General features: G+C 33.9%; 1 protein-coding gene and 1 long non-coding RNA gene across 17 annotated transcripts in view; one reads left to right on the top strand and one right to left on the bottom strand.

The window, feature by feature from the left end:
- The window catches only part of LOC144959349 (uncharacterized), a 114,590-nt gene that overhangs the window by 10,476 nt on the left and 92,851 nt on the right, over positions 1–11,263 (top strand). The gene's annotated exons all lie outside the window — the stretch shown is intronic.
- LOC144959347 (protein Wnt-6-like) overlaps positions 1–11,263 on the bottom strand; it is a 129,250-nt gene that overhangs the window by 44,125 nt on the left and 73,862 nt on the right. The gene's annotated exons all lie outside the window — the stretch shown is intronic.

Raw genomic sequence — 11,263 nt, 5'->3', positions numbered from 1 at the left:
TTTTTAATATTTTTTTGTTGTGATGTTGTTTTTGGTTTGTAAATTTTTATTTTTTTTTTTTCAATAATTTTTTTTTTTTGTTTTTTTTGGTACCAACACCAAAGACTCTGTTTTGTTGTTCTTTGTGCTTTGTGGTGTGGTGCTCCTATGTCGGTGTGTGGTTTGCTTTCTCTGCTTGTGGTGTGATGTGTGTGACTAGACAGTGGGTTGTGGTGTTGATATCGTGATACCTTCCTTCGTCGGCGAACGTCGTTTCATTTAATACAATTTAGTAGTTAGTTAATCCTCATAAAAATTGGCATTTCTTAGGCCTAAAAAATTTAAACTATAAAATAATTAAAATGTAATTATATAAAACATAAATAAACAAAGAGTCCCGGGGTTGTGATTTAGTTATGTTGTGTGATAGTGATTTGATCTTTGATTTTGTTTTTGCTATTGAGATTGGTATGGATTTATTTTAGTTGATTGTCAATTTCGTCATCTTACTTCTAGAATCACTTTATTCTGTTCATTTGATTTTGTGATATATTAGTGATGTTCACTTCACTAGATCACTCCTTGATAAACCCAATTCCTCGGTTACACAATTGATCACTGGGGATGAACAACGTACAACATTTGATCTCACCAAGGTTTGTTTTGGTCACGTGTTGTCGGGTCAAACGGGACCATCGTTATTACATCTATTTTAATGACTCCACTGGGTTCTCGAAACATCGTTTACAACATTAGTACTTGAGATTGTCATCTGGAAATCGTCTGATTTTGACTCATGGGGAGGTTCCACGAATGGAATATTTACTATCCGGTTTAGGATTTTCAAACCCTAAATCTGTCGATTTAAGATTAATATTTTTTAATTTAATTTTATTTTTATTTTTTTTATAAAATTTCCAAAACGTTTTTGCACATATTCTGCCAAAGGCTTGGATATCTTGATAACGAAACTCAGTTTAGGTGCCTGTCTTTTTTCTTTGTTGTTTGTTGTTTTCTTTGTCTTGATTTTTGCCATTCTTTCTTGATTTTTGATGAATTTTTGCACTTCTATGTTGTATATTTTTTGTTCTCTTTTTCTTTGTTTTGGAATTAGTTATTTATTTTTGACTTTCTTTTTTGAATCTTGTTGATTGGATTTGAATCTTTTTTTTTTGGATTTGTTTGGCTTTTTTGTTGGTTTTGTGACTTTTTTTGCTTGAAAGGATTTATGTGATGTTTATTTTTTTGAATTTTGGGAAAAATTTTAAGAATGTGATGGTGATTTATTTGAATTTTTTTTTTACATTCATTTTTGTTGATTGTTTTTTTGATGTGGGGTTGTTTGAATTTTACATTTCTTGTAAAGATATTATAAAAAGGTCAATTTAATTATTAAAAAATTATGTTAACAAATATTTTGTGGGGGGATCGGGGTGTTTTTTTTTGGGGTTTTTTTAAAAGAAGAATTTTTGCATCATAGCATTCATTAAGAAAGATCATTATTTTTATTTCAAATGACATAACACATCATAACCATGAGATTATTATTGTGCCGCCCATTCCATTTGCATATCCATTGCCGCCATATCATTTCACACGCCCATATGGTGTGGTCTTATTTATTTGTGGTATGACACTCTCGCTTATATTTGAAAATCGGATTTGGTAGGAGGCAAGAAGAGTTCCTTACCTTAGGTTTTTTTCAGCCTTGCTTGGCATATTATGCTTCTTTCTTGCTTTGTGCGCCATTGTTGAAAGAATCCCTTTGAAAAGGCTCTTTCTCATTCTCTTTTCCTTTTCTCACATTTCTTTCACACTGCAACTCAGGAGTAAGGTTATTTGTTTTGGTCATTTTAGGTGGTAAAATGAAGTACCTAGACCCGTTTGTTGTTGTGCCTCGTGTCGTAAATCTGCCTCGTTTTTGTCTCTGTTCGAAATAAAAAATAAATAGTAACTATAGTAATATCGTTTCTCCTCCTCTCCCCTCCTCCTAACAGGGGGGGGACCGTCATGTCCTCGTTACCTAATTAAGTAGTTTAAAATTGATGTTGGACAGGGACCCCTTTGTGTTTGGTAATGCGCTTTCTTTGAGCATTGTTGATTATCGTGGTATTGTGTGGGATACTGTATAATAATCTAATTTAATAACACTTTGGCAGTTATCGGACTATTTGCAAATAAGTATACCCCACAAACAACGCAATAAAATCTTAGATTCCAAGTTTAATTAACCTATATCTTATTTATTTATTTTTTTATTTTTTTGGAAAAAAAGAGTGAGGGCTCAACTTAATTTATTTTTTTAAAACCCAGACAAAACACCTTTTAATTTGGGCGGGGGAAAAATTCTGTTCACATTACAGGGTTTTTAAAACATGACCTACCTTATCCAAAGTCTCAACTTAAACATTTTCCCTTTGGGACATTTTGACCAAAGGTCTTCTAGATAAAATGATTATGTATGAGTTTATTTTTCTGTCAAAATTTAAAAAAAAAACCAAATTTAAACGTACCTATTGCAGTTTAAATACTTTCACTCAACGGAACTCGATTTGACCATTTTTTCCTGGGTTCTTTTCCCCCCCTCCCTTTTTTTTTAAATTTAAATTTGTCTTGAAAAAAATTTTATAGGCTTTGTAAAAAACATAATGTTTTTTAGTTTTTGCATGTTTTAAAGGGTTATTGAAAAAAACTAACTATGTTTCATGCTTTTTTTTAATCCCATTTTTTTTAAAAATTTTAAAAAAAATAGATAAGCTTGGTTTTTGAGTGATTTTTAAACGTTCAAGGTTTTTTGCAGTAAAAAAAATTTTTGGGTTTTGTATTTATAGTTTAAAAACTCCAAAACCCAAAAACAATTGGCTTCCTGTTCAAAATGACAAAAAAACCGCATTAAAAAACAAATGGCTCAAAAACTTTTGCTTTTTTCTTTGAATAAACTGCATCAAAATAAGCAAAAATAGATGAACCCCGGGCCCTAAAAAGGGTTTCATGTTTTCCTTTTGTTCGTAATAATGATCGTTATTTTATTTTTTTTAAAGATATGAAATAGTTTTTGGTGGCCCAAAGGTTTTTTTAAAAGGTTTTTTTTTACAGAGTATGAGTAATTTTTGTTTATGTTCTCTTATTCTAGGTTCCTTGTTTCTTTAAAAAAGGTCCATAAGTAAAAACCGTTTGATTTGGGGAAAGGATTAATAAATTAAAATATAATGGGGGTTTTGTTTTAACGGGTTTTTTTGATGTTGTCGCGTCGTGATTTGGGGGATGGTAAGGGGTGTTGCATAATGAGGGGGTTGGAAGAGTTTTAGGAGGATTCAGGGGTTGGTGTGTTTGGGTGTGTTTGGTGGAGTGGAGAGAGGGGAGAGAGAGAGAGGGGGAGGGGGGAGGGAGGGGGGGAAAAGAGTAAAATTAAAAAGAGAGAGAGGGGGAATTTGAAGAAGGAAAAAAAGGGAAAAAGAAAAGAAGAAGAAAAGAAGGAAGAAAAAAAAGAAGAAGAAGAAAAAGAAGAAGAAGAAGAAGTAGAGAAAAGAGAGAAGAAGAAGAAGATGAAGAAGAGGAAGAACAAAAGAAGAAGAAGAAAAAAGAAGAAGAAAGGAAGAAAGGAAGGAAAGAAAAGAAGAAGAAGAAGAAAAGGGAAAGAGAAAGAAGAAGAAGAAAAGTAAAAGAAAGAAGAAAAAAGATGAGAAAAAAGAAGAGAGAAGAAAGAAAGGAAAGCGAAGAAGAAGGAAGAGAAAGAGAAGAAGGAGAAGAGGAAGAAGAAGAGAAGGGAGAAGGAGGGGAGGAGGGGGAAGGGAAAGGGGGAGGGGGAAAGGAAAGGGGGGAAAAGACCTTTTTGGTTGCAATGTACTCACTTAAACCCAAATAATTTATATATATATATATATTTTATTTTTATATTATATATATTATATAAATATATAGAGAGAAGAGGAGGAGAAGGAAAAGAGAGAGAGAGGGGAGAAAGGGGAGATGAACGAAGGGTTAATTTTTCCCTTTAAATCCACTTTTCGGGATTGTTTTCATCTGGCAAAATGTTGAACGTTTTGATGTTTTCTATTTGGATCATCAAAACCCTCAATAAAAACTCGGCGGGAAACATCAAAGCAAATTATCCTGATGTTTAATGAAAAGAGTCGTTTAGCAATGATGATGAAGTTTCGGTGATGCGAAAATCTTGTAATCGCATCATGGGAAAACAAATTTATAGAAAAATATTATTTGAAATTTTAAAATGTGGAAAAAATGAAAAACAGGAAAAGGGCTAAAAATTTGGGAAAGGAAAAATTTAAGGGTTTTTTGGCGAAAAGTTAGCGTTTAGAAAATTTTAGAATTATTGGGTGTAAAAATTTTCATATCTGTCTTTTTATTTCTTTTTTATATAAATTTATTTTTTTTTGGGTGTTTATGTAGTCTTTATTGTTGTTCAATTGAGTTCAATGTCTAGTGACAATACATTTATTTTTACCCCAAACACTGAGCGTATTATCTAGATTTTTTAAGATCGGGTTTCGATTTTTTTTACAAAATTCTGCAAATTTTTTTAATAGATGGTTCGAAGTTTACGTCATCGAAAAATCTTTGTTATTGTTTTTTTTTTTTCGTAAACCAAGTTTGAGCAAAATTTTATAAACTGTATTAAAAGTCTTTAAACGTTTTAGTTCCACAATTTTTTTGTTTGGTCCTTTTTTACTTCGGATGGCAATTTATGGTCTTAGCAAAACGCATACTATCTTTTTTTTTGTTAATAGTTTTTTGCGTAAATACTTAACTCTTAGGAATTTAAATTTGAGCGCTCACTTGTTTGCTTGCTTTAGTTATTATGTCCCATTTTATGTGTCTCCATTTGGTTCTTGGGGAAATTTTACCCGATTATTTTGCCCATTTTTTTCATCCTTGCTCCAGTCCAGGAGTGTGTATTTGGGGTTTTTGTATTACTATATTCGTTATTAAAGTGTTCTAGGCTGCTAAAAATCTGTGGTCTGTCAAAGTAATAACAAAAATTTAAATTTAAACCCCTTTAAAAAAAGGAACAAATTACCAAACCCCGGAACGTTTCGGGGGGCTAAAAACCCTTCTTAGCCAAAACAAAAAAAATTTTGAACATAAATACTTAAAATCAGATGGTGGCAGAGATATATTAAACTTCTTGTTTCTGTCTGAAAAAAAATTGTAATTTTACGTTTTTGTGTTGTACAGGGGCCCCTTTGTAAGCGTTTTGAGCACATTTAGTGGAATTGCGCTATAAAAAAGCTAAATTTTTAAAATTTTCGGTAAAAAGCAATAGTTTTAAAAAATTTGAGATTGTTGTAGGGGTAGTGTTGATTATATATTTTTATATATATATAATATATATATATATTTTTATATATATGAGATAAGGACCTGTTTAAATAAGTTTTTGTATGGAAGGTGCAAGACACGCCAAAGAACGAAAAATACAAGAAAAAAAAACACCAATATTTCAAGGGGTGGTGAATCAATTGTGAGCAATTTCTTCTTCTCTCTTCTCTCTTCTCTCTCTCTTCTCTCCTCTCTTCTTCTCTCTCCCCTCTCTCTCCTCTCTCTCTTTTTCTAACTCTTTTTTTGTCGTGTGTGTTTAGTGAAATTTGTCTCTTTTTGTATTTAATTTATGTGATATAGGTTATGTGTGTGTAAGTAAGCGATAAATACTCTTGTTCTTTTTAAATTGAAATTTTTTGTGAGCGACGTGCTTGCGGTGTGTTTTGTGCGTTGTGTTATTGTGTGGTAAGAAAACCCCAAACTAACACCTAAACTCAAAGGCACATGCTTGACTTTCAAAGGGAGGGGGTTTAAAAAGATCAAAGGGAAATGGGGGTGAGATCAAGGAAAAATGGTGTGGCGGGGGTGTGGATTACTGGCGCCAAAACAAACGCAAAAATGAAAGGGGTCGGTACACTCAGGATTGAAGAGATGAAAGATTTTGTTAGATGTTTTTGGTGGGGGGGGGGGGGAGGGGGGGGGGAACGAAAGGTTGGGATAATACGTAAAAAGCGGGTTTTGGGCCAGTTTTGACATTTGTTTAAATTTGCTTCAAAAATATTTTTGGCGTTTTTGGCATTTCCGTTTCTGCATTTACCCTCCCTACCGCCTTGGGAAAAAATCGTCATTCGTTACGTTTGCAGCCAATAATTTTCATTTTTGTTATAGTTAGGCCTAAAAATGGACACTGGCTGCACCCTCATTTTTGAACAAAATAAGAATATACTCGTTACTTACTGTTTGAAAAATCTACTTTGGGGTTTAAATGGTAGAAGTTTTTGGGGTAAAATTCTGAAATAATGTTTTTAAAAAGGGGAAATTAATTATATCAAAAAAAATTTTAATCTGACGTCCCGTAAGTACTGAGCTTACGGGGTGTACTTTTTGATACTTTCGTAAAATGAATCAGAGCCCGATGTTGAATGTGGTCGTTGTCAGTGTATGACAATGAACGAAAAAAATTTTGGTTCGGTGTGTGTATTCTTGAAAATAACACTAGATACAAAGGAAAAAGGGTTGGTAAGTTGGCCCAAAAAAATATTAGCCAAAAGAAATTCGATTTGAGATCTGTTTTTTTGCAAATTTTTTACAAAAAATATCTGGCAACCCCGAAGTCTACTCCCAGTTTCAACGAGCGGTGGATTGTCGATTTTACTACAAAAAATTCAAAACTTTAAATTTTTTTATCAGTTTGTCAATTTTGGTGTTTTCTCTTTTCTTTCTTTTTTTTTTGTGTGGCTTTTTTGGTGGGGGGGGGGGGGGGGGGGGGGGGGGGGGGGTTTCCACAAGGACATTTTATAAAATTTTTTACATTTTGGGGTTTCCCCAAAAAAAAAAACTAAAAGATCCAAAACTTTTAAGTGGGCAAGGGTTTTTTTAGAATTCTCTCTCTCTCCCCTCTCTCTCTCTTCTCCTTTTTTCCCCTTCCCCTCTCTTCTCTTTTCTCTTTCTCTCTCAAATTTAAAAAAGCCCTTTAAAATTTTAACAATATGGTGACCCAACGTTCCCAAAAAAGGGTTTCAGTCGGGGTTAAAAAGAAAATTTTTAAAGCAATTTAAAAAAAGACAAAAGTGAATGTTTCTTTTATTTCCCCCCTTTTAAACCCCCTCCCTTAAAACCAAAATGGAAAATCGCCCGATCCAACCCCGCCTTTTTTTTTTCAGATTTCTTTTTAAAAACACACAATTTAAAGAAGAATGTTTTGTTATCTTAAAAAAGTGACATGTGTGTAGAGTTCATTATTCTGATTTAACAGGTATGCCCAAAAAAATTTTATTGTTGCTTTTCTGTTTGGTAAGGGAAAAAAGATTTTTTTTTTGTGGGGTTTGGGGTGAAATTTGGGAAAAAAAAACTGAAAATGGTGGTAAGGAAAAGGGTTAAAGAAACTATATTTATTTCCCCTTTTATCTTAAAAATATGTTTTAGTTGATTGTCATAAAAAAATTAAAACATTTTAGGTAAAAATGGTGTGCTAGTGTGTAGGTTTGGTGTGTGTTTTTTGGGGTTTTGTGTTGTGTGGGTGTGTGTGTGTGCGTGAAAGGGAAAAGGGAAAGAGAGAGAGAGAGAGAGAGAGGGGGAAACAGAGAGAGAGAGAGGGAGAGATAACGGAGATAGAGAGAGTGAGAGAGGAAAAAGAAAAAGGGAGGAGGGATTGACGGAAAAGAGAGGAGGGGGAGGGAGAAAGGGAGAGGAGTGAGGAAAAAGGCCGAGGTTTTGGAGCGAGGAGAGAGAGAGGTGGGAGGGGGGGGGGGGAATTTCCCCATTTAGATTTTTACGTATAATACTCAAGGTAGAAGGGGTTTATCTTTTGATTAGTGGATTCGGAGTAGTTGTTCCCACGGAGTAATATCGGGAAAACTAAAACAAATATGGAGGTTTTTTGAAGTTGAGAAAAAGCTATCGGGAAAAGGCGGGAAATTAGGTTAAAATTTGAGGAACCCCTTTGATAGGACTTTGGTCGGCATGACAGTTTTGGAAAGGGACAGTCATAAGGCACGATGGAAGTAAAAGAAGAAGAAGATGAAGAAAAAAGAAAATATAATGGTGGATCATCAAAGAATGGACAGGTTTGCCCGCGTATGAGAGACAGGGGAAAGTCAATGACAGGATGTGGATATTGGAAAAGGCTGAAATCCCGCAGTCTCCCGATAACCTCCTTCAAAATTTGGGAATGAGTGAGAAAGGGAAGTCTGCGTTTAGAAGGGAAGTGCAAAATGAGATAAATGGTATGCGCTGGAGAAGTTTCACCATTGCTACCGGAATTTATGAAGGACCAACAAACTAGTGATAGTGAAAAATGTTTCAACAGTCATGACGTCACTTCCCCCGTAATGATGCATAGTAATTAGTAACTGGCTCTAAATTATCGGAACAATGGCGGGCGCCCTTATGAAATTAGTCTCCGACGTGCATTAAAGTGTATCAAGAGATGAGAAAAACATTTAAATCTGATCATGTAGTGACTTTTATTCATTCTGATCACATTAATAGGGAAAAAGTTCTAGCCCAGCATGAAGAATAAAAAGTCCCGATTTCTTTGTTTTAGAACCACGTGCTCGCGTTGCTGGACGACGTGACATCAGACTATGAATAAAATTACTCATAATCGTGGATAGCAAAAAACCCAAAAAACAAAGCCCTAGAAGTGACGTCAATTCATTCTTCTATATATAAGTTTCAAAACGAACTCATACCAACTTGGGCTCAAACCCTGCCTCAGCCAATTACAATCAAAAATACCCCTACCCCTTCTCATCCTTTTTAAGGATCAAGGATTATTATTAGATTTATTAGAACTAGACATATCTGTTCCCAATGACGACATTTTCAAAACTATGAATATTTGGCTCAACATCAAAAAAAGCATTATTTATATTTGATTTAGAAATACTTGCCTGAAAAGGGGGAGTTATGTTCCATGGAAAACATCGCCAGTGATTTCAAACATTATTAGATATTGAAAGGGGACCAAAATTGTTAACTTTTCAAAAATAGGTTAAATTGAATATAGTCCCCTCCCCCCCACCCCCCCCCCCCCCCACCCCCACCCCCACCCCCGAAATGCCTAACCCCTTAAAAACCCTTCAACAGACAGAAACAAAAATAAAAAACAAACAAAAACAAACAAAACACAAAACAAAACAAAATAAAAAACAAACAAAACAAACATATTGCTAAAAACCAGATCGGCGACTAGATATTCTTTAGCTTCACCTTTGTAGAAGAATAAACTTGGAATTTGAAAATATTCTGTGAGTCCTCTCTGTAGAAGGGTTTTGTGCCTGAAACGTTCCGTTTTGTTTTTTTTGGTTATATTGTTCTATTTTAAAGCTGTTATATTCCTTCTTGATTGTAACTTTTTACAGTCCACAACTTTTAGCAGCTTTAGTGTCACTCAAAGACATACAATTGTAACTTTTTACAGTCCACAACTTTTAGCAGCTTTAGTTGTCACTCAAAGACATACAATTGTAACTTTTTACAGTCCACACTTTAGCAGCTTAGTGTCAATCAAAAAAACTTACAATTGTAACTTTTTCAAATTCCACAACTTTTAGCAGCTTTAGTGTCACTCAAGACCTTTCAATTGTAACTTTTTAAGTCCCCCAACTTTAGCAGCTTAGTGTCACTCAAAGACATTCCCAAATTTTAACTTTTTACAGTCCCCAACTTTAGCAGCTTAGTGTCACTCAAAGACATACAATTGTAACTTTTTACAGTCCACAACTTTTAGCAGCTTAGTGTCACTCAAAGAAAAATACAATTGTAAAATTTTTACATGTCCACAACTTTTAGCAGCTTAGTGTCACTCAAAGCCCTACAATTGTAACCCTTTTTACAGTCCAAACTTTTTGCAGCTTAGTGTCACTCAAAGACATACAATTGTAACTTTTTACAGTTCCACAACTTTTAGCAGCTTAGTGTCCCTAAAAAAGGGAAACCCATAAAATTTTTAATTTTTAAAGTCCACAACGTTTTTAGCGCTTAAGTGTCCCCCAAAGACATACAATTGTAACTTTTACAGTCCACAATTTTTTAGCAGTTCAGTGTCACTAAAAAGACATAAAATTGTAACTTTTTACAGTCCACATTTTAGCGCTTAGTGTCACTCAAAGCTTTAAAATTGTAAACTTTTTACATTTCCACAATTTTGCCAGTTTAGTTCACTCAAATGACTTTAAATTTTTAACTTTTTACATTTCCCAATTTTGTAGCGCTTAGTGTCACTAAAAAGACATACAATTGTAACTTTTTACAGTCCCAACTTTTAGCTGCTTAGTGTACTCAAAAGAATACAATTGTAACTTTTTTAGTCCACAACTTTTAGAGCTTAGTGTCACCCCAAGGCATACAATTGTAACTTTTTCCCAGTCCACAACTTTCTTAGCAGCTTGTGTCACTAAAAGACATCAATTGTAACTTTTTACAGTCCACAACTTTTAGAGCTTAGTGCCCACTCAAGAAATACATTGTCTTTTTACAGTCCACAACTTTTAGAAGCTTGTGTCACTCAAAGACATACAATTGTTTTTTTACATCCACAAATTTTAGCAGTTAGTGTCACCAAAGACATACAATGTGACTTTTTACAGTCCACAATTTTAGCAGCTTAGTGTCACTCAAAGACATACAATTTTTCTTTTTACAGTCCACAATTTTTTTCCCAGCTTAGTGTCACTCAAAGACATACAATTGAAAAATTTTACGGGCCACAACTTTTAGCAGCTTATTTGTCACTCAAAGACATTACAATTGTAAATTTTTTTCAGTCCACAAACTTTTAGCAGTTAGTGTACTCAAAGACATAAAATTGTAACTTTTTACAGTCCACAACTTTTGCAGCTTGTGTCACTCAAAGACATAAAATTTGGGTAACTTTTTCAGTCCACAATTTTAGCAGCTTAGTTGTCACTCAAAGTCTTTACAATTGTTACTTTTTACAGTCCACAACTTTTTAGCAGTTATGTCACTCAAAGATTAAAATTGTGAACTTTTTACGTCCACAACTTTTAGCAGCTTGTGTCACTCAAAGACATACAATTGTACTTTTAAGTCCAAAAATTTTTGCGCTTTGTGTCACTAAAAGGACATACAATTGTAACTTTTTTCAGCCCAACAACTTTTACTGCTAGGTGTCACTAAAAGGGACATACAATTGTAACTTTTTACAGTCCAAACTTTGCAGTTTTAGGCTCACTAAACGACTTACAATTGAAACTTTTTACAGCCCAAATTTTTTGGCAGTTCCTAACTCCAAGCAACCCCCTTTTAGGCAATTACAAAG

This window comes from Berghia stephanieae, chromosome 13 (assembly GCF_034508935.2).
Source record: "Berghia stephanieae isolate SIO BIC M18660-M18661 chromosome 13, UCSD_Bste_1.3, whole genome shotgun sequence".
NCBI classification, from domain to species: Eukaryota; Metazoa; Mollusca; class Gastropoda; order Nudibranchia; family Aeolidiidae; genus Berghia; species Berghia stephanieae.
The sequence above is the reverse complement of the archived record's forward strand: the minus strand, read 5'-3'. Positions and strand labels throughout refer to the sequence as shown.